The sequence below is a fragment of the Mauremys mutica genome, chromosome 1 (genome assembly GCF_020497125.1).
Source record: "Mauremys mutica isolate MM-2020 ecotype Southern chromosome 1, ASM2049712v1, whole genome shotgun sequence".
Taxonomy (NCBI): Eukaryota; Metazoa; Chordata; order Testudines; family Geoemydidae; genus Mauremys; species Mauremys mutica.
In genome coordinates this window covers 239,585,634-239,610,032 of record NC_059072.1, presented here as the reverse complement: position 1 = coordinate 239,610,032, position 24,399 = coordinate 239,585,634, and positions in this window count along the sequence as shown.

Sequence of the window (24,399 nt, the reverse complement as noted above, 5' to 3'; positions counted from 1 at the left end):
TTGACCCAGCAAGGTCGATTTCAGCGCTAAATCCCCTTGTCGAGGAGGAGTACAGAAATCTTCTGTTAGTCCATAAAGTGCCACAGGACTCTTTGTCGCTTTTTACAGATCCAGACTAACATGGCTACCCCTCTGATACTAAAGATTTATTAGTAAAGAAAAAGAAGAGTTATTGAGGGATTAAAGAAGGTAAATGTGTCAAATCTTGTAAATCCAAAATTATAGCAGAGATGTAATAATCTGCCAGTTTCCCAGAAGTCTTTCAGGGTTACCCAGAACGACTCCTGGGATCTCCATCGTCTTGTTCAGTTAATTTAGGTTAGAATACAAACAGTCCATGGAAGGGCAGACAATTCTGCTGGACAGTCCTACTCCAGGGATATCGGGACTTCCCTGCAATTTTTCACAGATACATGAGACAGGTTCTGGAGTGGGTGGATTCAGCAAGGTGCATACAATATGTAGATAACCTGTTGCTAATGTCAAAGACAGAGGAGGAAGACAGGGAACTAACCAAGCAGGTCCTGCAAGCTTTGGCTGATGCTGAGGGTGAGCTACAATGAATGCGTAACTGATATGAGAGCCTAATATTCCCCACAGTCTCTCTCTCTTTGGATGTACTGAAGCATCTGCTGCTTGAAATCTTTGCTCTCAACTGAAAACACTAGGTTTGGTTGCTCATTGCGGTGGAAGAAGATTTGCCTTTCTGTTTATGAACCTAAAACAACTGCAGGATGTCTGTTCATGCTCAGTAATATCAGGAACCCAATTTTTCATCCCTGTGCCTTTTCCCATGCCATCCCTTATAAAATGATCCTCCTGAGCTTTTCTGCAAGGCCAGTGCCCCCTATGCATTCAGATATCTTCTGAAGACCACTTCTTCTGCTACTGCTGCAAGAAGTGAGTCAACAAAGATATTTTTTTTCTCTATAATCAGGGGGAAAGGGGTGGGGAGACCACACTTCACCACACTATGTACCTGACTTCACTGAGTCACCATGTGGTCTTACTGTTGTAACATCTGCCCTTCCTTCCCTGACACACCATATTGTTTTCTCTCCCTCTTCATTCTGCCATTGTCCAAAATTAGATCCTGATCCTGCAATCTGATGGTCGTGGTTGGACACCTGCACCCATGTGGAGCCTCATTGACTTCAATCAGAATTTGCACAGATGTAAGTCTGCCTACATTGATCTGATTGCATGATCAGGGTCTGAGACTGGAAATCTTTGGGGCAGCTGGGACATGTCCGAAATAGATTGCGGTCCGTTAAGCTTGGTATTGAGTGAGGAAAAACAGCAGGACCAGAATAACAGTGAAAAGCCAAGTGGCTGCGTTTATTTGGGGGATAATTACAACTTGGGCCGGGGGAGCAGGCAACTTTGGCTGGGATGGTATCAAAATCACAAACACATCCCAAAACACGGTAATAATACACTTTATACTGCTCACCACACCACACCAAATAGGCAGACACACCAATCACACAAGATGGGAATTGGGTTCGTCAGGGCGGTGCCCGGTGCAACACAGAGAAAGAGACCCACGGGCCACTGCCTCAGCCACCCTTGCTTTCACACTAAGGGTAACCCAGAGTGTGGTGTGGCTGCAGCTGGGCAGATTCCACTCATTCAGACCGCGGGGACAGGAACCCCTTGGTCAGCTAATCTCCAGGTGGAGACAGCTCCCAGATTCATTCACTCCGGACAAAGACAGAGCAGTGATTTACACACATAAAACAGTTTGCAATTAACAATTCAATTAACTATTCACTAACAAATAGAACAATTATACAAACTAGCTAAGCAATTGTGTAATTCTGAGCTCATTAATACAATCCTGATATCCTGAGTAGATACTTGGTACTGAGTTAGGGAGGGGAAAAACAAGAGGCTAGATAAGCTAACTGTCAGACATCAAAAAGCAAATACCGCACTCCAGGCGCACCTGACCAGCAGAACAGACACCAGAAGCATGACGAGCTGACAGGGATCGGGTCCAAACGACAACAAATCCAAACGATACGACACAAGCATGCTTTACCGGGAGGAGACCCTGGCCGAAAGGTTGATCAGGTCCTTCAGCTAACACGCGGATACTCCACACAAATTTTGGGGGGAAACCTAGTTTTATTAAGAGGTCTCACTCCCTCATGTCAGTATCTGATTGGCTCCCTGGTCCCTCCTCCCTTCAGGCTTCGAGCTGTTGCCACCCCACGTCGGCAGGATTTGCACACGGCACACTGGAGTTGACAAGTAAACAAACTTGACCCTTAGATGACTGGGTCCAAAAAGAGCGGGAAAGTGAGTCGCTGCGCAGAATTAACCTGACCTCCAGACGACCGACCCAAAAAAAACCAGGTTGCCGGGCAGAATCAGGCCTTCACACACAGAACTAGCCTGACCTTTAGATGGCCCAGCAGGAGAGAGAAAAAAAAAGAAAACAGGAGAACATACACAGCCAGTGTTGCTGGGCAGGATTGAGTCTCTGCCCTCTCCTATACAACAAGAACCTGGTCCAAGATGGAGGCTGCCCTGTCCTTTTAACAGGACAAGATGGCCGTGGACCGACAATTGGCCATTCAAAGCCATAACTTCGTATCGGATTGCGACAGGACAATGTCCTCTTATCTGTACTGTGAAATATGTTGCATGCTATTGGGTGCTGTAGAATAGTAAATAATACTTTACCTTGACTTCCCCCACCCCATTTTGATTTTTCTTGCATTTTAAAACTCCAGAGGGCAGATTCTCAGCTCGTGTAGATTTGCATAGCTCCATAGATCCATTGAGGATCTGCCCCAGGATATTTGCAGTTCTATTTTCTGGAATTAACTAGGGTGGTGCTGTCAAGCACTACTCAGATTTATTTTAGTTTACCTTTATTCATTCATTACTATGCTAGATGGTGAACTAAAAATGTATGAAAACGGTTTGTGATTGTAATGACATACTGCAAGTTGGTTTAATTAATGTATGTGAATAGATAATCAGGTTATAAATCAAGTCCGGGATTTGGCTAATATCATGAACTGTGACAATGAAGCTTGAGCAGTTAGTCGCAGCTAACTGAGACTCATTTGTAAGTATAACTTTTTCAAACCCAAGTCATTGTTCTTGGAATACTTAAGGGGGGAAAATCACACTTTGTGAAGACAGAAGAACATTTTTAGTTTGCTTATGTTGTCTGGCCATATTCCAACCTCAGTAATTGCATTTGCATACACCAGTTTTCCTCTATAGTTTCAACCAGCGAAACTGTTCTTCATTTCCTCTTCTAAATCCCTCATCTCCCCAACCCCCATGAGAACTAGCAAACTCTTGTAGTGTTACTAATGCAGACTAGCAGTTGCAGTTCAGTAGTGAGTCATCTTTCTCTCATTCATTTTATATATATATATCATCTTTTGTCAAGAATGCCAAGAAGCTTTACTCTATGTGTGTGTAATCGATCTATCTATCTATCTATCTATCTATCTATCTATCTATCTATCTATCTTATCTAAAATTTTCCAAACTTCCAGAAATATATTGGTCAGAGACCCAGACAGGCAAAATTCAGTCTTATAACAGCAGCAGTTTTGGAGTCTGATATCTTAAAATATTCAGGGATAAAATTTGAATCTTCATAATAGTAGAAATGGAATTTTTTCTTCTTTTCTTTGGAAATGCACATCACTTCCCCCTAGCAATAGAAAGTCCAAATATATTCTAACTTAGAACTCTGACATAATTTCATATGGAAAATGTATTTTAGATATTTTAGAGGTTTCTAACCTGTATTAGTCTGAAACCTAATAATATATTTTTGTATTATTATAATTTGTATGTCTATGTCTTATTTATTTTAAGAACAGTTTAAACTGCACAAATAAAACATGATTCTATATACAATATGATATCTACCAGGCTACCATCACTATCTGATCTTCCCTAATCATATGTCTGCCAATATTGGTCATGCTTCTACTTACTGCTGATATACACTGGGTATGTATTAATAGGGTACTTCATAACCCTGACAGTTAGAAACCTCCCTGGTGATAGAAAAACTGAAACTCTTGTGGTTTGTTTAAGGATGTAGGGTTTGATCCTGCTCCTGGGATTGTAACTTAACGTGATCAAGCACAGGGTAAAGGCCTCACTTTTGCTATGCAGCCATAGGTCATTGTTTTCCATGAAATTGGAAGAAACAACCTCTAGTAAATGGATTTCTTTATTTGTTAACTTTAATTTTGCTAGTCAATATATGTCCAAAGGAAATTAAGACAGAGTAGCATGCCAGGATTCTTACTTGTTTTTATCAGCTGTATGCCTGCTTCCACTTGTTATTGTCAACATGGTAAAAAAACATCTTTGGTGTATTTGAATAGATGGCCTTTAGTGTAATTCAGTGACTCATGCAGCACAGCCAGACAAGTAAAGCCCTCCAGAGGTGCTCTGGAGGAGTACTAGACATAAGCAATCTAACTCCGCTGATTTTGATTTGCCCCCTGGAAATGTCAGATTTGAAAGTTCATTGACTTTGTTGGCAAGAGATTACATCTCTGTTAGATTTCATTTGAGCCTGGACGTATGGTACATTTGTTATTGTCCTGCTGCTGTAAGTCCAGGAAAGTCAGACCTCGAGTCCTGGAAGCAGTGATATAACTTTGATCAGACAAATATTCAATGCCCTTACTGTGATGGGGGTGAAATGAGAAGGGGGCGGGGGAGAGATTGCTTATGCCTAAAGCCGCAGAGTAAGAGCATGTGTTTAAACCTGCTAAAAATGCAGGCTGCTGAATCAAAACAAGGTTATTCTAGATAACATTTTCTGTTAGCGATTCAAAGTGTAAAACAAAAAGTGAATTGCAAATCAATGAACCATGAAAATACATATTTAAAATAAATACTAAACTAGGGGGAAACAGAAGGATTCCACTGAAATCAAGAATTTTGATTCATCAAGGTTTATCTGGGGAAATGGTTCATTCTAACTGCGGTAAAGAACTCCACCATTTTCTAATCCCCTTCTTTCAACACTGGGTTCTAATTCTCACTCACTCTAATGCAGAATGATTGTCTTAATCGTGAAAGCTCTGGAAGGCAAGAGCTTAAAGGGTTAAGAAAACTAGGAATCCAGCAGTTATTTCCTCTCATAATCTGATTTAAATTTTGTGTTGAAAATAGTAGACTTGGTTTAAAAAGGTGTTCACATGCCAAGTACACAGGGCATAAAACATGCAGAGCCACATACTGGCCTTTAGGTGTGCACACCAGGCAGAGATCTGCAGCCCACTTGGACCCCATGCCCATGAAGCCTTACTCTAATCCTGAGTGGAAGGCCCCCTCATAGCTGCCCAGTTCAGCCGCTAACTTGACGCTGCCCTGCTGACTCCACTTCCACAGTGCCATAAGTAGCAGAGGATATTCAGGGGAAGTGGTGACCCCTTCCACATCCCGGTGTGGAGAACAAAATCTCTCTCAGAAACAGTATTGTAAGCTAGGAGTGGACATTCAATGGACAAGGAGATTTTTTCTCCTCTCATCCCCCAAACCATCAGGGTCGGGGTTCACAGCCACTAATTAGGCAATACACCAGCAGCTAACTTTTCTATAGGCTCTGACTGAGCGTTCCCACTTCCATGGATTCTTCCGTCTTCACCATGATGTCTGCTTTGTGGAGATTACTACACAGACACACACACACACACGAGAGGGAGAGAGGGATCAGGAATTGTGGAGGGCCATCAGTGGAGATGGGAAAATTCCCTTCTTTGGCCTGAGAAGCCCTTGACCACGCAGATGAAAACTTTCTCCTATCATCTGTTATCACACTGGCCTCAGAATTCTGAAGGGTGGTGCTCCCCTGCATGGGCAGATGGAAGCCCTGTGCCCTTCAGGATTTGGGCCACCCTATTTGTCATCTCAGACAGCTTCTCTTGTAATTGCATCGTGAATTGCAATATTGCACAGTGTAACTTGTCATTCCACTTTGTTTTGGTACATACTCTTCTAGAAGGAACTTGCTGACAAAGGAACTGACAAAACTGGCTTGGTATTATATTGAGATTATTAGGCCAATGGTGATCATAGGTAAGTTTAGATCATTTTATCTTCTCCTGGTTACCATAAGCTTCATGTGTCCAAGTCAATGCGAAACTTGCCAGGATTGTAAATGTCTAAAAGACATTTCATGCTAGAGAAGGGCACTATTTTTCTTATTTTAAAGTGCATGCTACATGGGTCAAGCTTGTTCATTTCCTTAGTAAAGGATCAGCATTTGATTTTGAGCTACAGAAAGTTATCTCTGCAGAAAGGAAGTGATATTCAATTTTGAAGGGTTTTCTTAATACAACCTTAGCCCCAGCTCAGTGGAACCAAGCATTCCCTTTTTACAAGTGCCAGTACCCTCTGAACAGAACTAATGCCTCTTCCTGAGCATGACAGCATTATTAAGCAGCACTTCAAAGATAAGGCTCATATCAATGCTCTTTCCCGGTTGGAAGAGAATTAATTAATTCAGTTCATGGTTGATCCTAATTAGCTAAGTATATTCAATAAACTAAAAATGATTCTCTGATATTTGATGCTAATTGGACATGTGTTAGACAGAACAAATGTCTCAAGCGATTGGTAAAGTCCACATTTATGAAACTATAAAATAATTAAAACTTTTCCTCATCTTAATTGTGGTATATAGATTATGTAAAACATTACCCAGATGCGTTGGCTTTTTTGAAAGAATTTTTTAAAAGAAAGAATTGGTTTTGCTGAACATCAAAATTAATGCAGTGGTGACCATTTTGAACATCTTATCTGAAAAATGTACACGGGTTTTTAAAGGAAATCTTTATAAAAGAAACATGTATGCCTTATTGTAATTTTTCAGGCATAAAGACGAAAAGGACATTACTGTGAGTGTGTGTTAACCTAGGCTTGGAAGAATTTGATTTTTATTTTATAATCTTGACATATAATATTGATTGTTTTTAAACACTTTGTCCAAATTTGATTTCAGTTTTCAAAGTTGTATGCAATTATGGGGGAGGGTGTCAGACAATAATTATTTAATGGCAGTAGCTCTAGCTCTGCTAACACTGGCATTGCAACATGCTTTTACACATTAAGGTGGGGCTCTAAGTCCTCAAGCAGCATTTTTCTTATTTTGCATATCTGTAAATTTCAATTATCATCACGGGCAATATTTTTCATTGGTTTGTGTGACATCAACATTTACTAATAAAAATCTAATCCTTCCAAGGCTAGTTATACCCATCTCTGTGGAAATAGTTTCCATGTGATAAATTGCACAGCCATGTGATAAATTTATTTCACTTACCGGTGACCGCTTCACCTGAATCATGCACTCTAATCCATCATCCTGGGACTTGTTTTAACAGTTCAGATCCCTGGCTGTCATTCACATATAAATCACATGCCTGTAAAATATTTCCTACTTCTCCCCGTCTAATGTGGAATTCCCTCTCTCTCAACCCAAAATAATCTGTCTGAGGCCTAGCCCAGGTAAGATTTAGAACTGGGCCAGTAAAAGATCCCTGTACATAAAAGTGCCCCAGATTTAAAATCTGGTATCTCACATCTTCACAGGGCTAGAAAAAGTAGTTTTGGTTCACTGGGCAGGGGCTACAAATTCTTGCTTCTAGTCTTGGGAACTTCTGAGGCCTTCAAAGTTATGAAATTATATAGCATTTCTGAAGGTCTTTGGGATGATTTACATAAGTGGTTCTCAACCAAGGGGACACATACCCCTGGGGGCACGCAGGGGTTTTCTGGGGGGGTTCATCAACTCATTTAGATATTTGCTTAGTTTTACAACAGGCTACATAAAAAGCACTAGTGAAGTGAGTACAAACTAAAATTTCATACAGTCAATGACTTCTTTATACTTCTTTATATACTACACACTGAAATGTAAGTATAATATTTATATTGCAATTGACTTATTTTATAATTATATGGTAAAATGAGAAAGTAAACATTTGTTTCAGTAATAGTGTGGCTGTGACACTTTGGTACTTTTATGTCTGATTTTGTAAGCAAATCGTTTTTAAGTGAGGTGAAACTCGGGGGGTACACAAGACAAATCAGATTCCTGAAGGGGGTACGGTAGACTGGAAAGGTTCAGAGCCACTGATTTACATAACTCACTCTTGTCTTTGTCACTTGAATAAGTATGACCATCCCATGTCAGTAAGCCAACTCATATTAGTAAAACCTTGTATACCATCACATTCAGCTGTCATAGATTATGTAGGTGCCATAGGTGTTACAGAACAACTATTTAATGAATGTTTTGGGGAAGGGTTATTTTAAGGGACTTTTTTTGTATCCTCCCGCATGGAAAACCATGTATCTTAATTACCATGAATCCAGTTATGCAGGCTCTGAGGAGGAGAGAAATTAAAATGAATATATGTAAAACTCCTCCAGTAAGGATCTGAATATGCAATGTCATAAGTTTAAAGCCCAGTATCTCAGGATCTGCCAGTGCTAGCTGCGAGTGCTCTACACTGCAAACCTTTTGAGGTTGGGAAGCTTCTTTTTCCTAGTTGTGCAGGTATGCAGGATATTAGTCTTTAAAGCTGTGATCTTTTGATTTGTAGAAATCTTCCACTTGCTCAGAACTGAATTTTGAGGATCTGGGAGACAATCCATATTTAGGAGGAGGAGAAAACTTTTCTCTGGTGTGTTGACTTAAACATATGTAATATGATATAAAATGTGCAACCACCTAAGAGGGGCTTCTCCATAACACTGCTTAACTTATCTACTGTAGACTTGTTCACTCTCATATCCAAGCCATTAGCAAGAAAGCTCTGCTCTCTGCGCCTCTTCCGATATGAAATGTTGATGATTGTTTTCCAGACTGAGACCAGGCACTTCAGGAGTGCTCCCTTTCCTTTCTTAGCTTTTATAGACTAAATAAATCATGTCCAGCAAGCATGTAGATAAGGCTTAGCCATCCCTACCAAACCAGAATCTAAATTCTCCCACATTCACCCCACTTCTTGGAAAATGTCAAGCTGTTCTTTTATCACCAGCCAAATTGACACTTTCTGTATTCTATAGGCCCCTTCAACCTGCATACTCTTACTTTCAGGCTTTCTTTGGTGTAATCACTACTGGGTCTAATGCTGATGTTCCTATTCAGAGTTGAAAAGGGACCCTGGCAGCTCCAGCCACCGCCGCCAACCGGGTCGTTAAAAGTCCGGTCGGCAGTGCTGCAGCGCTCAGGCAGGCTAGTCCCTACCTGTCCTGGCTGGTACTGTGCTGCACCCTGGAAACTGCCAGCAGGTCCGGCTCCTAGGCGGGGTGCGGGGGGGGAGCACGTGGCTCTGGCCAATGGGAACTGGAGGAGCTGTGCCTGCGAGCGAGACCGGTGTGTGCAGTGGAGCCTTCTGCCTCCCCCCATCTAGGAGCTGGACCTGCTTGCTGCTTATGGGGTGCAGCGCGGTGCCCCAGGACAGGCAGGCAGCCTGCCTTAGCCCCTCCACTGTGCCGCTGATCGGGAACTGCTCCAAGGTAAGCCCAGGCCCCAAGTCCAAGCCCCAGCCCTGCACCCCCCAAACCCAGAGTCCCCTCCTGCACCCCAGAGCCTGCATCCCTGACCCAGAGCCCTCAACCCCCTGCACCTCAACCCCCTGCCCCAGCCCAGAACCCCCTCCCATGCCCTGAACCCCTCGACCCTGGCCCCACCCCAAAGCCCTCACCTCCTCCTGCACCCCAACCCCCTGCCTCAACCCGCAGTCCCCTCATCCCTCGGCCCCAGCCTGGAACCCCCTCCTGCACCCCAACTCCTCATCCCCAGCCCCACCCCGGAGACCTCACCCCTCCCACACCTCAGCCCCCTGCCTCAACCCACAGCCCCCACCTACACCCCAAACTCTTCATCCCTGGCCCCACCCCAGAGCCCTCACCCCTCAGCCCCCTGCCTCAACCCACAGCCCCCTCCTACACCCCAAACCCCTCATCCCTGGCCCCACTCCAGAGACCTCACCCCTCCCACACCTCAACTCCCTGCCCCAGCCTGGAGCCCCCTTCCACAGCATGAACCTCTCATTTCTGGCCCCACCCCAGAGGCTGCACCCCCATATAGAGTCCTCACCCTATCCCACACCCCAACCCCCTTCCCCAGCCCAGTGAAAGTGAGTCAGGGTGGGGGAGAGTGCCATGAGGGTGGTGGGGCGAGGTGGGGAAGGGGGGCGGGCTTGGGAAGGGGCGGAACTAGGGTTTCAGTTTTGTGCCAATAGAAAATTGGCAACCCTATAAGTGCCTTACTCCATAAATAGTCTCATTTGCTTCAGTCTGGACTTGCTACCAATCTTTAGTCTTCTGGTGTCATCAGCACTTGAAACTCTAGGAATCATACTGGTTATGCCCTCTGTCTAGAACATTATTTCTTACTGGGATTCTTCTCATCTCTTTCAAGATGGGGGGAGGGATAGCTCAGTGGTTTGAGCTTTGGCCTGCTAAACCCAGGGTTGCAAGTTCAATCCTTGAGGAGGCCACTTAGGGATTTGGGGCAAAAATTGGTCCTGCTAGTGAAGGCAGGGGGCTGGACTCAACGACCTTTCAAGGTCCCTTCTAGGAGATTGGTATATCTCCAATTATTAACTCTCAAAACCACTCCAGAAGTTAATTTGCTGATCAAAAACTTTTCAAAGGTTTAAACCATTCTCTTTGGTTGAAAAATCTCCTCTCGAAATGTTACAAGAACTGACTTGTATATGATGCATAATCTATTTCCAGACAGATCAGAAATACCAAGGCCTGATTCCATACCACACTTTCTCATGATAAGTACCTGAGTCCAACTAGTAGTCCTGCTGCTTGACTGACTCCAAGACTACTTGCAGAGTAAGGGTATGTCTACACTACAAGACTATTTCGAATCAACTTAATTCGAATTTGTGGAATCGACCTTATGAAGTCGAAGTTGTGTATCCACACTAAATACACTAGTTCGACTGTGTGAGTCCACAGTAACGGGGCCAGTGTCGACTTTGGAAGCGGTGCACTGTGGGAAGCTTTCCCACAGTTCCCGCACTCGCCGCTGCCCATTGGAATAATGGGATTTCCCCCCAATGCATGCTGGGGGGAAAAATGTGTCGAGGGTGGTTTTGGGTAACTGTCATCATTGAACCGTCAATCACGCCCTCCCTCCCTGAAAGCGCCTGCGGGCAATGTGTTCGTGCACTTTTCTGCTCAGTGACAGCGTGGGCGCCACAGCACTTTGAGCACGGATCCCGCTGCAGTTATGGCCGTTGTCAACTCCTCGCACCTTATCGTCCACTTCTTCCACAGTCAGCTGCTGAGAAATAGGGCTACTTTTCAATGGTGCTGCGAGCACTGGTGGACCATGGGGGACGTTTTACCAACATCAACGTCGGGTGCCCAGGCAAAGTTCATGACGTGCGTGTTTTCAGGAACTCTGGTCTGTTTAGACACCTGCAGGAAGGTAGTTTCTTCCCGGACCACAAAATAAGTCTCGGGGATGTGCAGATGCCTATAGTGATCGTCGGGGACCCAGCCTACCCGCTAATGCCCTGGCTCGTGAAGCTCTGTGCAGGCGCCTTGCACAGCGACAAGGAACTCTTCAAGTACCAGCGAGCAGTGAGCAGCGTGACCTGTGACTGTTCAGTTTCTTTACAGAGAAGCTGAACCTGCCCCTGTTTCTTTACCAAGTGACAGTTGACTAGCATCTGCAGTTACATACCCCGCCCACCCCGCTTCCCCAACTTCCAACACACGTTTAAAAATAAAATACATGTTCCACTGTAACTTTACAAAGGTTTCTTTATTGATGACTTTGCGTTACAGGGTTGAAACTGGGACATGGACTGTGCTGGGTAGGGTGTGCAGTGATGTAAAGACCGCCTGTAAACTCGAGGAATGACAGGCTCCTGCTCCCAGAGCGGTCTGCAGTGCCGGACTGGATGTTTCAACGGAGCCTGCCATCCCTCCTTTTTGGGACTCTGTGTGCGGGGGCTATGTGGCCTTTTGGCGGGGGAGGACGGATACAGATTCCTCTGCTGCGTGGCTCTGTGGTCCAGGACAGGGACTGTTGCATGAGATCTGTAACCCCCCTCCCCCGCTACAAAGTCACGTACCCCTCCACCCACACAGAACCTGCAAACCACCTCCCATACTGACCAGGGTGCGTACTGACTGCAGTGTGTGTGTAACCTGCTGCTGATCCTGCCCCCATGTCTGTACCCTGGTAAAGGTGATTGTCCTGTCAAATTACCAACCCCCTTCCCCCCCTTTAAACACAGTCTCCTCTAAAAGAACATGACGGAAACAGTAATTAACAGAAAAGTATTTTTTATTATCAACTAGACAGTTAGGGGATGAAACTGGGATGGGGGCTTGGGTGAGGCGGGAAGGAAAGGACTTCTCAAAATTTAGGGTATGAGAGCTTTTGGGTACATGAGCACTCTGCTGGGGTGCAGTGACAGTTTACACGGCCTCTGGCGCCCCTCCTTCTGGTTATTTTGGGTGAGGGGGGTATGGGACTTTGTGGCGGGGGAGGGCGGTTGCAGATACACTGCAGGGGGGCTCTGTCCTCCTGCCTGAGGTCCTGCAGAACATGCACAAGGCGCAGGAGCATGTCCGTTTGCTCCCTCATTAGTCCAAGCAGCGTTTGAGTCACCTGCTTGTCTTCCTCACGCCACCTCTCCTCCCGTTCGCTGTGTGAGCGCTGGTACAGAGAGAGGGTCTCCCTCGACTGGCTCTGCTGGTCCGCCTCGTCTCGGGAGCACCCCCTAACTTCAACGAACATCTCGTCCCCTGTCTTTTTCTTTCGCCGCCTAATCTTTGCCAGCCTCTGTGAGGGGCTGTGGCAGGTCTGGAGACAGTCGAAACTGTGTGATGGGAAAAAGGGAGTGAATTCCTTGCAAAGATAAATTTTTGCGAACAATGAACACAGTCTAGTCTGTCTCTGTGAATTCTGGGTTGAGATCCCAGTGCCTGATGGGGCAAAAACCATTTTCGCGGGTGGTTCTGGGTAAATGTCGTCAGTCATCCCTTCCTCCGGGAAAGTTACAGCAGACAGTCATTTCAAGCCCGTTTTCCCTGGATTGCCCTGGCAGACGCCACAGCATGGAAACCATGGAGCCTATTTTGCCTTTTGTGCCTGTCACCGTATGTGTACTAGATGCCGCTGACAGAGGCGGTCCAGCAGCGCTACACAGCAGCATGCTTTTGCTTTTGCATGACAGCAGAGATGGTTACCAGCCATACTGTACCATCTACTATACCATAAATTGGTAATAAGATGGGCATGGTTACCAGTCCTTTTGCACTGCGCCATTTGCTGCTGTCATAAGTGCCCCTGGCTGCTCTTAGCCAGGGGCGCAAAAGCCAAAATTGGGAATGACTCCCTGAGTCAATCCCTCCTTTTTGGTATGTAAAAATAGAATCAGTCCTGCCTAGAATATGGGCAAGTGTACTAGAGAACCACTGTATCAGAGAACCAGAGAGCACAGCTGCTCTGTGTCAGATCCTGCATAGATTATGAGCTGAATGCTATCACAGGGGGTGCTCCTGCAGCAACCCCACCTGTTCATTCCATTCTTCCCCCAGCCTTCCTGGGCTACCATAGCATTGTCCCCCCACTTGTGTGATGAAGTAATAAAGAATGCAGGAATAAGACACAGTGCCTTGTTAGGCCTTGTCTACACTACAGGACTATTTCGAATCTACTTAATTCGAATTTGTGGATTCGACCTTATGAAGTCGAATTTGTGTATCCATACTAAATACACTAATTCGAACTTCTGAGTCCACATTCACGGGGCCGGCGTCGACTTTCGAAGCGGTGCACTGTGGGAAGCTATCCCACAGTTCCCGCAGTCCCCGCTGCCCATTTGAATTCTGGGATTTCCCCCCAATGCATGCTGGGGGAAAAAATGTGTCGAGGGTGGTTTTGGGTAACTGTTGTCATTGAACCGTCAATCACGCCCTCACTCCCTCCCTCCCTGAAAGCGCCTGCAGGCAATCTGTTCGTGCACTTTTCTGGTCAGTGACAGCGTGGACGCCACAGCACTGCAAGCATGGAGCCCGCTGCGATCCTCGCCGTTTTCTCCTCCTCGCACTTTATCGTCCACCTCTTCCACATTCAGCTGCTGAGAAATTGGGCTACTTTTCAATGGTTCTGCAAGCACTGGGGGACCATAGGGGCCTTTTTACCAACATGAACGTCGTATGGCCGGGCAAGGTTCCTGATGCGTGTGTTCTCAGGAACTGTGGGCTGCTCAGACGCCTGCTGGAAGGTAGTTTCTTCCCGTACCACGAAATAACTGTTGTGGATGTGCATTTGCCTATAGTGATCCTCGGTGACCTAGCCTGCCCGCTAATGCACTTGCTCATGAAGCCCTATACAGGCGCCTGGGACAGCGACAAGGAACTCTTTAAATACCAGCGAGCAGCGAGCAGCGTGACCTGTGACTGTTCAGTTTCTTTACAGAGAAGCTGAACCTGCCCCTGTTTCTTTACCCAGTTACTGTTGACTCTCCTCTTCGGTTAAATACCCCGTTCTCCCCATTTCCTCCACTTCCAAGACACGTGTAAAAATAAAATACATGTCACACTGTTACTGAGGAGAGGTTTCTTTATTCATGACTTTTCGTTAAAGGGTCGAAACTGGAACGCAGACTGCGGTGGGTAGGGTGTGCGCTGATGTAAAGACCGCCTCTAAACTCAAGGAACGACAGGCTCCTGCTCCTACAGCGGTCCGCATTGCCGGACTGCTTGTTTCAACGGAGCCTGCCATCCCTCCTTTTTGGGATTCTGTGTGCGGGGGGCTATGTGGCCTTGTGGCGGAGGAGGACGGATACAGATTCCTCTGCTGCGTGACTCAGCGGTCCACAACAAGGACCGCTGTATAAGATCTGTACCCGCCCTCCCCCGCTAAAAAGTCACATCCCCACCGCCCACACAGAACCTGGAAACCACCTCCCATACCGACCACGGTGCCTGCTGACTGCACTGTGTGTGTTACCCGCTGCTGATCCGGCCCCCGTGTCTGTACCCTGCGAAAGGTGCCTGTCCTATGCAATTAGCAACGCACTTCCCCACGCACCCCATTCAAACACAGTCTTCAGTGAGGAAACATGACGGAAACAGTACTTAACAGCAAAGTATTTTTATTACTTAAGTACACAGTTATGGGATGGGACTGGGATTGGGACTTGTTTGAGTCCGGAAGGGAAGGACTTATGCAAACGTACAGTATGAGAGCTTTTGGTTACTTGAGCACTCTGCTGGGGTGCAGTGACAGTATTCACGGCCCAGGGCGGGCATCCTCCTGGTTATTTAGGGTGAGGGGGGTATGTGACTTTGTGGCGGGGGAGGGCGGTTGCAGAGATACTGCCGGGGGCTCTGTCCTGCAGAACATACACAAGTCGCCGGAGCGTGTCCGTTTGCTCCCTCAGTAGTACAAGCATTGCTTGACTAGCCTGCTTGTGTTCCTCACGCCACCTCTCCTCCCATTCGCTGTGTGAGCGCTGGTACAGAGAGACTTTCTCCCTCCACTGCCTCTGCTGGTCCGCCTCGGCTAGGTAGCAGCCCACACATTCATCGAAAATTGTGCCCCTTGTCTTTTTCTTTCGCCGCCTAATCTTCGCCAGCCTCTGCGAGGGGGATGCTGTGGAAGGTCTGGAGACAGTGGAAGCTGTGAGATGGGAAACAGTTAGTTAATTCCTTGCAATGATACTTTTTTGCGAACAATTAACTGAGTCTAGGCTGTCTCTGTGAATTTTTTGTTGAGACCCCTGTGCCTGCTGTTGCAGAAATCATTTGCGCGGTGGATTCTGGGTAAATGTCGCCAGTCATTCCTTCCTCCGGGAAAGCAAGGGCAGACAATCATTTCGATCACGTTTTCCATGAAATGCCCTGGCACACGCCATAGCGTGGCAACAATGGACCCTATTTTGCCTTTTGTGTATGTCACCATATGTGTACTGTATGCCGCTGACAGAGGCGGACCAGCAGCGCTACACAGCAGCATGCTTATGCTTTTGCATGACAGCAGCGATGGTTACCAGGCATACTGCACCATCTACCATACCATGAACTGGTAAGAAGACGGTAATAAGATGGTCATGGTTACCTGTCCTTTTGCACTGCGCCATTTGGTGCTGTCATAAGTGCCCCTGGTTGATCAGCCAGGGGCGCAAAAGCAAAATTTGGGAATGACTCCCCGAGTCAATCCCTCCTTTTTGGGTATCTAAAAATAGAATCAGTCCTGCCTGGATTATGTGCAAGTGTACTAGAGAACCACTGTATCATACAACCAGAGACCACAGCTGCTCTCTGTCCAATCCTGCATAAATTTTGAGCAGAACGCTATTCACAGGGTGTGCTCCTGAAACAACCCCAGCTGTTCATTCCGTTCTTCCCCCAGCCTTCCTGGGTTCCAGTACCATTGTCCCCCCACTTGTGTGATGAAGTAATATAGAATGCATGAATAAGACACAGGTAGTCGTTTGTGAGAAATGAGTGGAAGGAAGCCTCCAGCTGCAATGATAGTCCAGAGATGACATTAAGGGGTGTGGAGGAGGGAGCCACTCACCCCTCTGCTAGTCCAGGGGCAATTGAATCTTTTCTTTACAATGAAGGGTGGGGGCTGATGGATCTCAGCCCCCTGTTGCAATGATGAGGACGGTTACCAGCCATACTGCACCATCTACCATGAAAAATTAGCAACAGGCGGCCTTGACCGACCGTTCCCAAGCAAGTTGGTACGGTTCTCATGGTTACCAGCCCTTTTGCACTGCCCCATGTGCCAATAGGCTGATGATGAGGATGGATTTCCATTGTTTTGTACCATCAGCCATCCATAGCGTGGGGGGAGCAAGGATGTTGGTGTTGAGTGCTGCACCATCGCGTCTATCTGCAGCATTCAGTACAGATACGGTGACATGTAAAAGAGTCAACAGAGGATTGTTTTCCCTTTAACTTCTGGGGGTCAGGGGGGTGCGTAAATTGCCGAGCTATGCCCCGACCCACCGCGGACACTGTGTTTGACCCTAGAAGCATTTGGAGATCAGCCAAGAATGCAAATGCTTTTCGGAGACAGCAGGAACTGTGGGATACCTTGCGTCCTCGTTCCCCCCTCCCTCCATGAGCGTCCATTTGATTCTTTGGCTTTCCATTACGCTCGTCACGCAGCTGCGTGCTGAGTCTGTGCTATGCCGTCTGTCCGTTTATTTATTAAAAATACTTTTGACCAGGCGCACCATAACAGTAATTCCACTACTTAGATGCATGAGTCTCCTAGCGAGATCACCGTGAGGACGGGCACTGAAGGAGATAGAGAGCGCATGCTGCGTGAAATCTATCACGAACCACGGACCTATGCAGCCGTGCTCGGGGAGGCAATGCTCCCTGAATACCGCATGAAAGCCTCGCGCGGAAAAGGGTGCTATCACGGAGCACCCAATAAGGCAGCTCTCCCCAGGAACCTCCTGCTGATGCTTATCGATTAACGGCAGGAGAGCTTCGTGGCGTTCTCCCAGGAGGATTTCTGTTCTATCACCATATATACAGAGACCTCCTTTTCACACACTTCAGATTCCTGTTATATTAAGAATAAAAGTTAACATGGTTAAAGCACTTACCGACTGCTCCTACCCCTGATTCAGGATCCGGGTTCCTGGCCGGGGAGGGTTGTTGGGGGATCTCCGTGACGGTGATGAAGAGATCCTGGCTGTCGGGGAAACCAGCGTTGTAAGCACTATCGCCTGCCTCGTCCTCCACAAACCCTTCCTCATCTTCCCCGTCCGTGAACATCGCCGAGGAACTGTCCGTCGACACTGTCCCATCATCAGAGTCCATGGTCACTGGTGGGGCAGTGGTGGCAGGCTCCGTAGCGTCCGTTGGCCGCTTTGATTTTTTGGTAGCCTTGTCTGGGGTCCTTGATTTTCACGCGGCGCTGCGTTGCATGACGGCTATATCCTCTGTCTGTATCATGGCTTTGGAGACCTTCTCGTAGGTCTTTGCATTCCGTTCGTTGGAGCGCAGCTCCGAAAGCACAGACTCCTCGCCCCACACACCGATCAGATCCAAGAGTTCCCGGTCAGTCTATGCCGGGTCCCTCTTTCTATTCAGAGATTACATGAACTCCTCTGCTGGAGAGCTCTGCATTGCTGCCGGTGCTGCGGAGCTCGCCCCGATGTGCAACCAGAACGTCAGATTCAAACCGCCCAGACAGGAAAATGAATTCAAATTTTCGCGGGTCATTTCCTGTGTGGCTGGGCAGAGAATCCGAGCTCGGGCTGCTGTCCAGAGCGTCAACAGAGTGGTGCAGTGTGGGATAGCTCCCGGAGCTACTAAGTTCGATTTCCATCCACACCTAGCCTAATTCGAACTAGCCATGTCGAATTTAGCGTTACTCCACCTGCCGGGGTGGAGTACCAAATTCGAACTAAAGAGCCCTCTAGTTCGAATTAAATGGCTTCCTGGTGTGGACGGTTGAGCGGTTAGTTCGAATTAACGCTGCTAAATTCGAATTAAAGTCCTAGTGTAGACCAGGCCTTAGTGAGAAATGAGTGGAAGGCAGCCTCCAGTTGCTATGATAGTCCAGATAGGATATTAAGGAGTGTGGAGGAGAGGAGCCCAGCATCCTGCTGCTAGTCCAGGGGCAATTGAATCTTTTCTTTACACATGAAGGGTGGGGGCTGATGCAGCTCAGCCCCCTGTTGCTTTGATGAGGACGGTTACCAGCCATACTGCACCATCTACCAGGAAAAATTAGGGCCAGGCGCCCTTGATCGACCTCACTGATGCTAGTACGCATGGTTACCAGTCCTTTTGCACTGCCCCATGTGCCAATAGGCTGATGATGACGATGGATATCAGTCATATTGTACCGTCAGCCACCCATGGCGGGGGGGGAGTGAGGATGTCGGTGTTCAGTGCTGCAGCATCACATCTATCTTCAGCATTCAGTAAAGATACAGTGACATGTAAAAGAGTCAACAGAGGATTGTTTTCCCTTTCACTTCTGGGGGTGGTTGGGGGGCTGCGTAAATTGCCGAGCTATGCCCTGACCCACCGCGGACACTGTGTTTGACCCTAGAAGCATTTGGAGCTCAGCCAAGAATGCAAATGCTTTTCGGAGACAGCAGGAACTGTGGGATACCTTGCGTCCTCAGTCCCCCCTCCCTCCATGAGCGTCCATTTGATTCTTTGGCTTTCCGTTACGCTCGTCACGCAGCAGCGTGCTGAGTCTCTGCTATGCCGTCTGTCCGGAGTTTTTTGAAAAATACTTTGGACCAGGCGTAACATTACAGTAATTCCCCTAATTAGATGCAGGACTCTCCGAGCGAGATCACCCTGAGGACAGTCACTGAAGGAGATAGAGAGCGCATGCTGCGTGAAAGCCAGCACAAACCAGGGCCCTATGCAGCCGTGCTCGGGGAGGCAATGCTCCCTGAGTACCTCATGAAAGCCTCGCGCGGAAAACTGTGCTACCACGGAGCACCCAATAAGGCAGCTCTCCCCAGGAACCTCCTGCGGAGGCTTTTCGATTACCTCCAGGAGAGCTTCGTGGCGTTCTCCCAGGAGGATTTCTGTTCTATCCCCATATATAGAAAGACCTCCTTTTCACATACTTCAGATTCCTGTTATATTAAGAATAAAAGTTTACATGGTTAAAGCACTTACCGAGTGATCCTTCCCCTGATTCAGGGTCCGGGTTAATGGCCGGGGACGGTTGGTAGGGGATCTCCGTGACGGTGATGAAGAGATCCTGGCTGTCGGGGAAACCAGCGTTGTAAGCGCTGTCGCCTGCCTCGTCCTGCACAAACCCTTCCTCATCTTCCCCGTCCGCGAACATCGCCAAGGAACTGGCCGTTGACACTGTCCCATCGTCAGAGTCCATGGTCACTGGTGGGGCAGTGGTGGCAGGCTCCGTAGCGTCCGTTTGCCGCTTTGATTTTTTGGTAGCCTTGTCTGGGGTCCTTGATTTTCACACGGCGCTGCGTTGCATCCCGGCTGTATCCTCTGTCTCTCATGGCTTTGGAGACCTTCTCGTAGGTCTTTGCATTCCGTTTTTTGGAGCGCAGCTCCGAAAGCACAGACTCCTCGCCCCACACACCGATCAGATCCAAGAGTTCCCGGTCAGTCTATGCTGGGTCCCTCTTTCTATTCAGAGATTACATGAACTCCTCTGCTGGAGAGCTCTGCATCGCTGCCGGTGCTGCTGAGCTCGCCCCGATGTCCAACCACGAAATGAGATTCTAACTGTCCAGACAGGAAAAGGAATTCAAATTTTCCCGGGACTTTTCCTGTGTGGCTGGTCAGAGCATCCAAGCTCGGACTGCTGTCCAGAGCGTCAACAGAGTGGTGCAGTGTGGGATAGCTCCCGGAGCTAGTAAGTTCGATTTGCATCCACACCTAGCCTAATTCGACATAGCCATGTCGAATTCAGCGCTACTCCCCTCGTCGGGGTGGAGTACCGAATTCGAACTAAAGAGCCCTCTAGGTCAAATTAAATGGCTTCCTGGTGTGGACGGGTGCACGGTTAATTCGAATTAACGCTGCTAAATTCGAATTAAAGTCCTAGTGTGGACCAGGCCTAAGTTACTGCTCAGTGTAATCAAGAGTGGCAGTATCTGGCCCTGCAGGCCTGATCCTAAATCCACTGAATTCAATGATCTCAAAATGAGGAGTTTTTTTGTTTATTTCAGTACTTTCTCTACTGGTCCCAGATGAAGCCTGAACATGATCACAAGATAAAGAGAATATCTAGCCTTTTTCAACCTTCATAAAATGCCCACCCAGGTACCTTCAAATATAGATTCTAGGACTGGAAGAGACCTTGAGAGGTCATCGAGTCCAGTCCCCTGCACTCATGGCAGGACCAAATACCATTTAGACCATCCTGATAGACATTTATCTGACCTACTCTTAAATATCTCCAGAGATGGAGATTCCACAACCTCCCTAGGCAGTTTATTCCAGTGTTTAACCATCCTGACAGTTAGGAACTTTTTTCTAATGTCCAACCTAAACCTCTCTTGCTGCAGTTTAAGCCCATTGCTTTTTGTTCTATTGTTAGAGGCTAAGGTGAACAAGTTTTCTCCCTCCTCCTTATGACACCCTTTTAGATACCTGAAAACTGCTATCATGTCCCCTCTCAGTCTTCTGTTTTCCAAACTAAACAAACTCAATTCTTTCAGCCTTCCTTCATAGGTCATGTTCTCTAGACCTTTAATCATTCTTATTGCTCTTCTCTGGGCCCTCTCCAATTTCTCTACATCTTTCTTGAAATGCAGTGCCCAGAACTGGACACAATATTCCAGTTGAGGCCCAACCAGCGCAGAGTAGAGCTGAAGAATGACTTCTCGTGTCTTGCTCACAAGAAAATGACTGTCTTCATTCATTCTTCTCTGATCTGAACTGTTGTGTTCTGCTCTTTTCTACTGATTTTAAATGTGGGTTGCCTATGAAAGCAGGTGCCAAATGGATTTTACTGCTTGCATGTTGTTAATCCTTCTACTTCTCGCCTATCTTACGGCTTCATAGAATCATAATGATTTTTGATACCGTTTAGCATTTGTGTAGCTATTTCAATCAGTTTCTTCAACATGTTAAACATGTTAAAAGGGGGCGGTCAGGAAGAGTAGTGAAGCATAATGTATTATTTGCAATGTAACTAAAGACTTTGACTAGCCTTCAAGTATTTCAGAGAAGATCTATGAAGCCTTCTCTTCTGCTTAATGATGTAGAAAATGTTCTGCGCTAGAATGAAGAAATTCTCAAGCACATAAATTGCAATTTTACCCTGAAGGGTTCAGCTTTGTGTTTACTAAAACCTTTCAACTTCATCATAATATAAATGAAAGCTTGTATTGCACAGCACACCCCTTGGTTATCCCAGGAATCAAGCTGCTTTTACAAGGACAAAGGATTCACATACCACTTACTGTTTTTATCCTTTTCATATAAGGAAAGTCTGCAGAAAGATTCTAAAGGAAACCATTCCTGCTTCATTTCCATCTCTAATTCAGCTGGCCATTATATGCTTGTTTAGTATTTTAGATAGATATGATTTATGTAAAACACATACAAAAAAGTCTTCTGGCTCATCACTCCTGAAATTCAGAATTAATCTGAATTTAGAACACCTTTTCTACTAACTAATGTAGCAATAGGAAGTTCACTGAAACTCTATGAAATTTAGGAACATTTGACAAAGGCAATGCTGTGTTATTAATGATGTATTACATTAGCCAATCAGGATCAGAGCACAATGATAAAGACTCTACAAACACATAGTAGGAGGCAGTCTCTGCACCAAGAATTCACAATCTAAATAGAAAAAGAAATAGACCAAAATTGGGAGAGAGGATTGTTTTCTCTACTTTAAAAATGGGGAATTGTGGCATGCACAGATTAAAACCTTGATCCTGCAAGCATTTGCACATGTGCTTAATTTTAGGCCTGTGAGCACTGCTATTGAAGTCATTGGGATTGTTCATATGCTTAAAATTAAGCACATGCATAAGTATTTGCAGGATTGGGACATAAGTGACTTGCCCAAGGTGAAACAGGAAATCCATGGCAGAGCTGGGAATAAAACCAAGAGCTAGTGAGTCCCAATCTAGTGCCTTAAAAACAAGACCATTCTTCCTCTCAGAGAATGGCTATTAGCTAGCCTCTGGACTTTGTGATCATTGTATGTAGAGTGTTCATTTCCAAATGTTTGGGCTAAACAATTTTTCTGTAGTCACCAAATAAAGAAATCATTAGAGTCAATACATTTGTCTATATGAAATTTTTCCTTTGTTTTATTCAAATTTCCAGGTGACCGGTTTTTTTTTTCACTTTTTTAAGTGATAAATAATATTCACATGAACCTTGTCTTTTTCTGGAATGACAGAAACAAATATGACACTTACAATGCCATTTTTGAGCTATTTGTCAGAGTATAACAGCACTTTAAGAACACAGATGTTAAATGAAAATATATAAATATGTTTTCCTAACCTTCTAGTTGAAGTGATGTTGATCTCAGGATATTAGAGAGACAAGGTGGGTGAGGTAATATCTTTGATTGGACCAGCTTCATGTCTGGGAAGGGTACTGCGAGTGTCACAGCTAAATTCAGGGTGGAACAGATTGTTTAGCATAAGAAGTTAACACATGTTGCAAGAGACCATTCAAGGTGAAGTAGGCAGTTAACACCTCTGCAGTCATAGGTCAAAGGAGGGGTAGTGGGTTATAGATTGGATTTATTGCTCATTACAGCAATATGGTTAGTGAGTCCATGATTTTTAGTGTCTAGCAAAGTTATGAATTTAAGCTCCCAGGTTCGTCTTGTGAAGGTTTCCTTTGAGGATGAGAACTGAGGTCAGATATGGAATGATTGTCTTGTGAAAACTGTTTGCCCATGGGTGATATGGCGTTTTTGTTTTTTGTTTTGTTTTTTCGGAGAGAGTTTATTTGGGAGCATAATGATTCTCATTTCATTCACATAGATGTTGGGGCATTTAGTGATAGGCATGTGTAGGATGCATGGATCTTGAAAGCTGTGTGTGTGTGGAGGGGGATGGTATGTCTTCAGATTTTTCATCTGTTATGACAGGGTCTGTTGCCATTTTCAGTTGGTGTCTCTTGGTCTGTTAGCAACTTGCTTCTGATTAGGAGAATGGGAGGTTGTTTGAAGACCAAAAGAGGGGATTTGGGAAAGATTTCTTTCAGGATGTGATTTCCATTAAGTATGGGTTGTAATTGTTTAATGATACCCGATTCCAGGGTGGAGTGGTCGGTGACAACTGGAGGTGTGCAGTCATAAAATCGTAGACTCAGAAATGTAGGGCTAGAAGGGACCTTGAGAAGTCATCAAGTCCAGCCCCCTGCATGGTGACAGGACCAAGTAAACCTAGACCATCCCTGACGGGTGTTTGTCCAACTTGTTTTTAAAAGCTTCCAATGATGGGGCCTCCATGAACTCCCTTGGAAGCATATGCCACAACTTAAATACCATTATCATTAGAAGTTTTTCCTAATATCTAACCTGCCCTTGCTGCAGATTAAGTCCATTACTTCTAGTCCTGCCTTCAGTGGACATGGAGAACAATTGATCACCGTCCTCTTTATAACAGTCTTCCAACATGTGAAGGGCTATTAGCCATCCCCCTACCCCCATTGTCTTTTTTCTCAAGATTAAACATGCCCTTTTTTTTTTTTTACCTTTTCTCAGAGGTGAGGCTGTCTAAACCTTTTTTCATTTTTGTTACTCTCCACTCTTTTCAATTTGTTCACATCTTTTCTAAACTGTGGTGCCCAGAATTGGACACATCACTTGAGCTGGGTCCTCACTAGTGCTGAACAGAGCAGGACAATTACCTCCCTTGTTTTACATACAACCCTCCAGTTAATGCA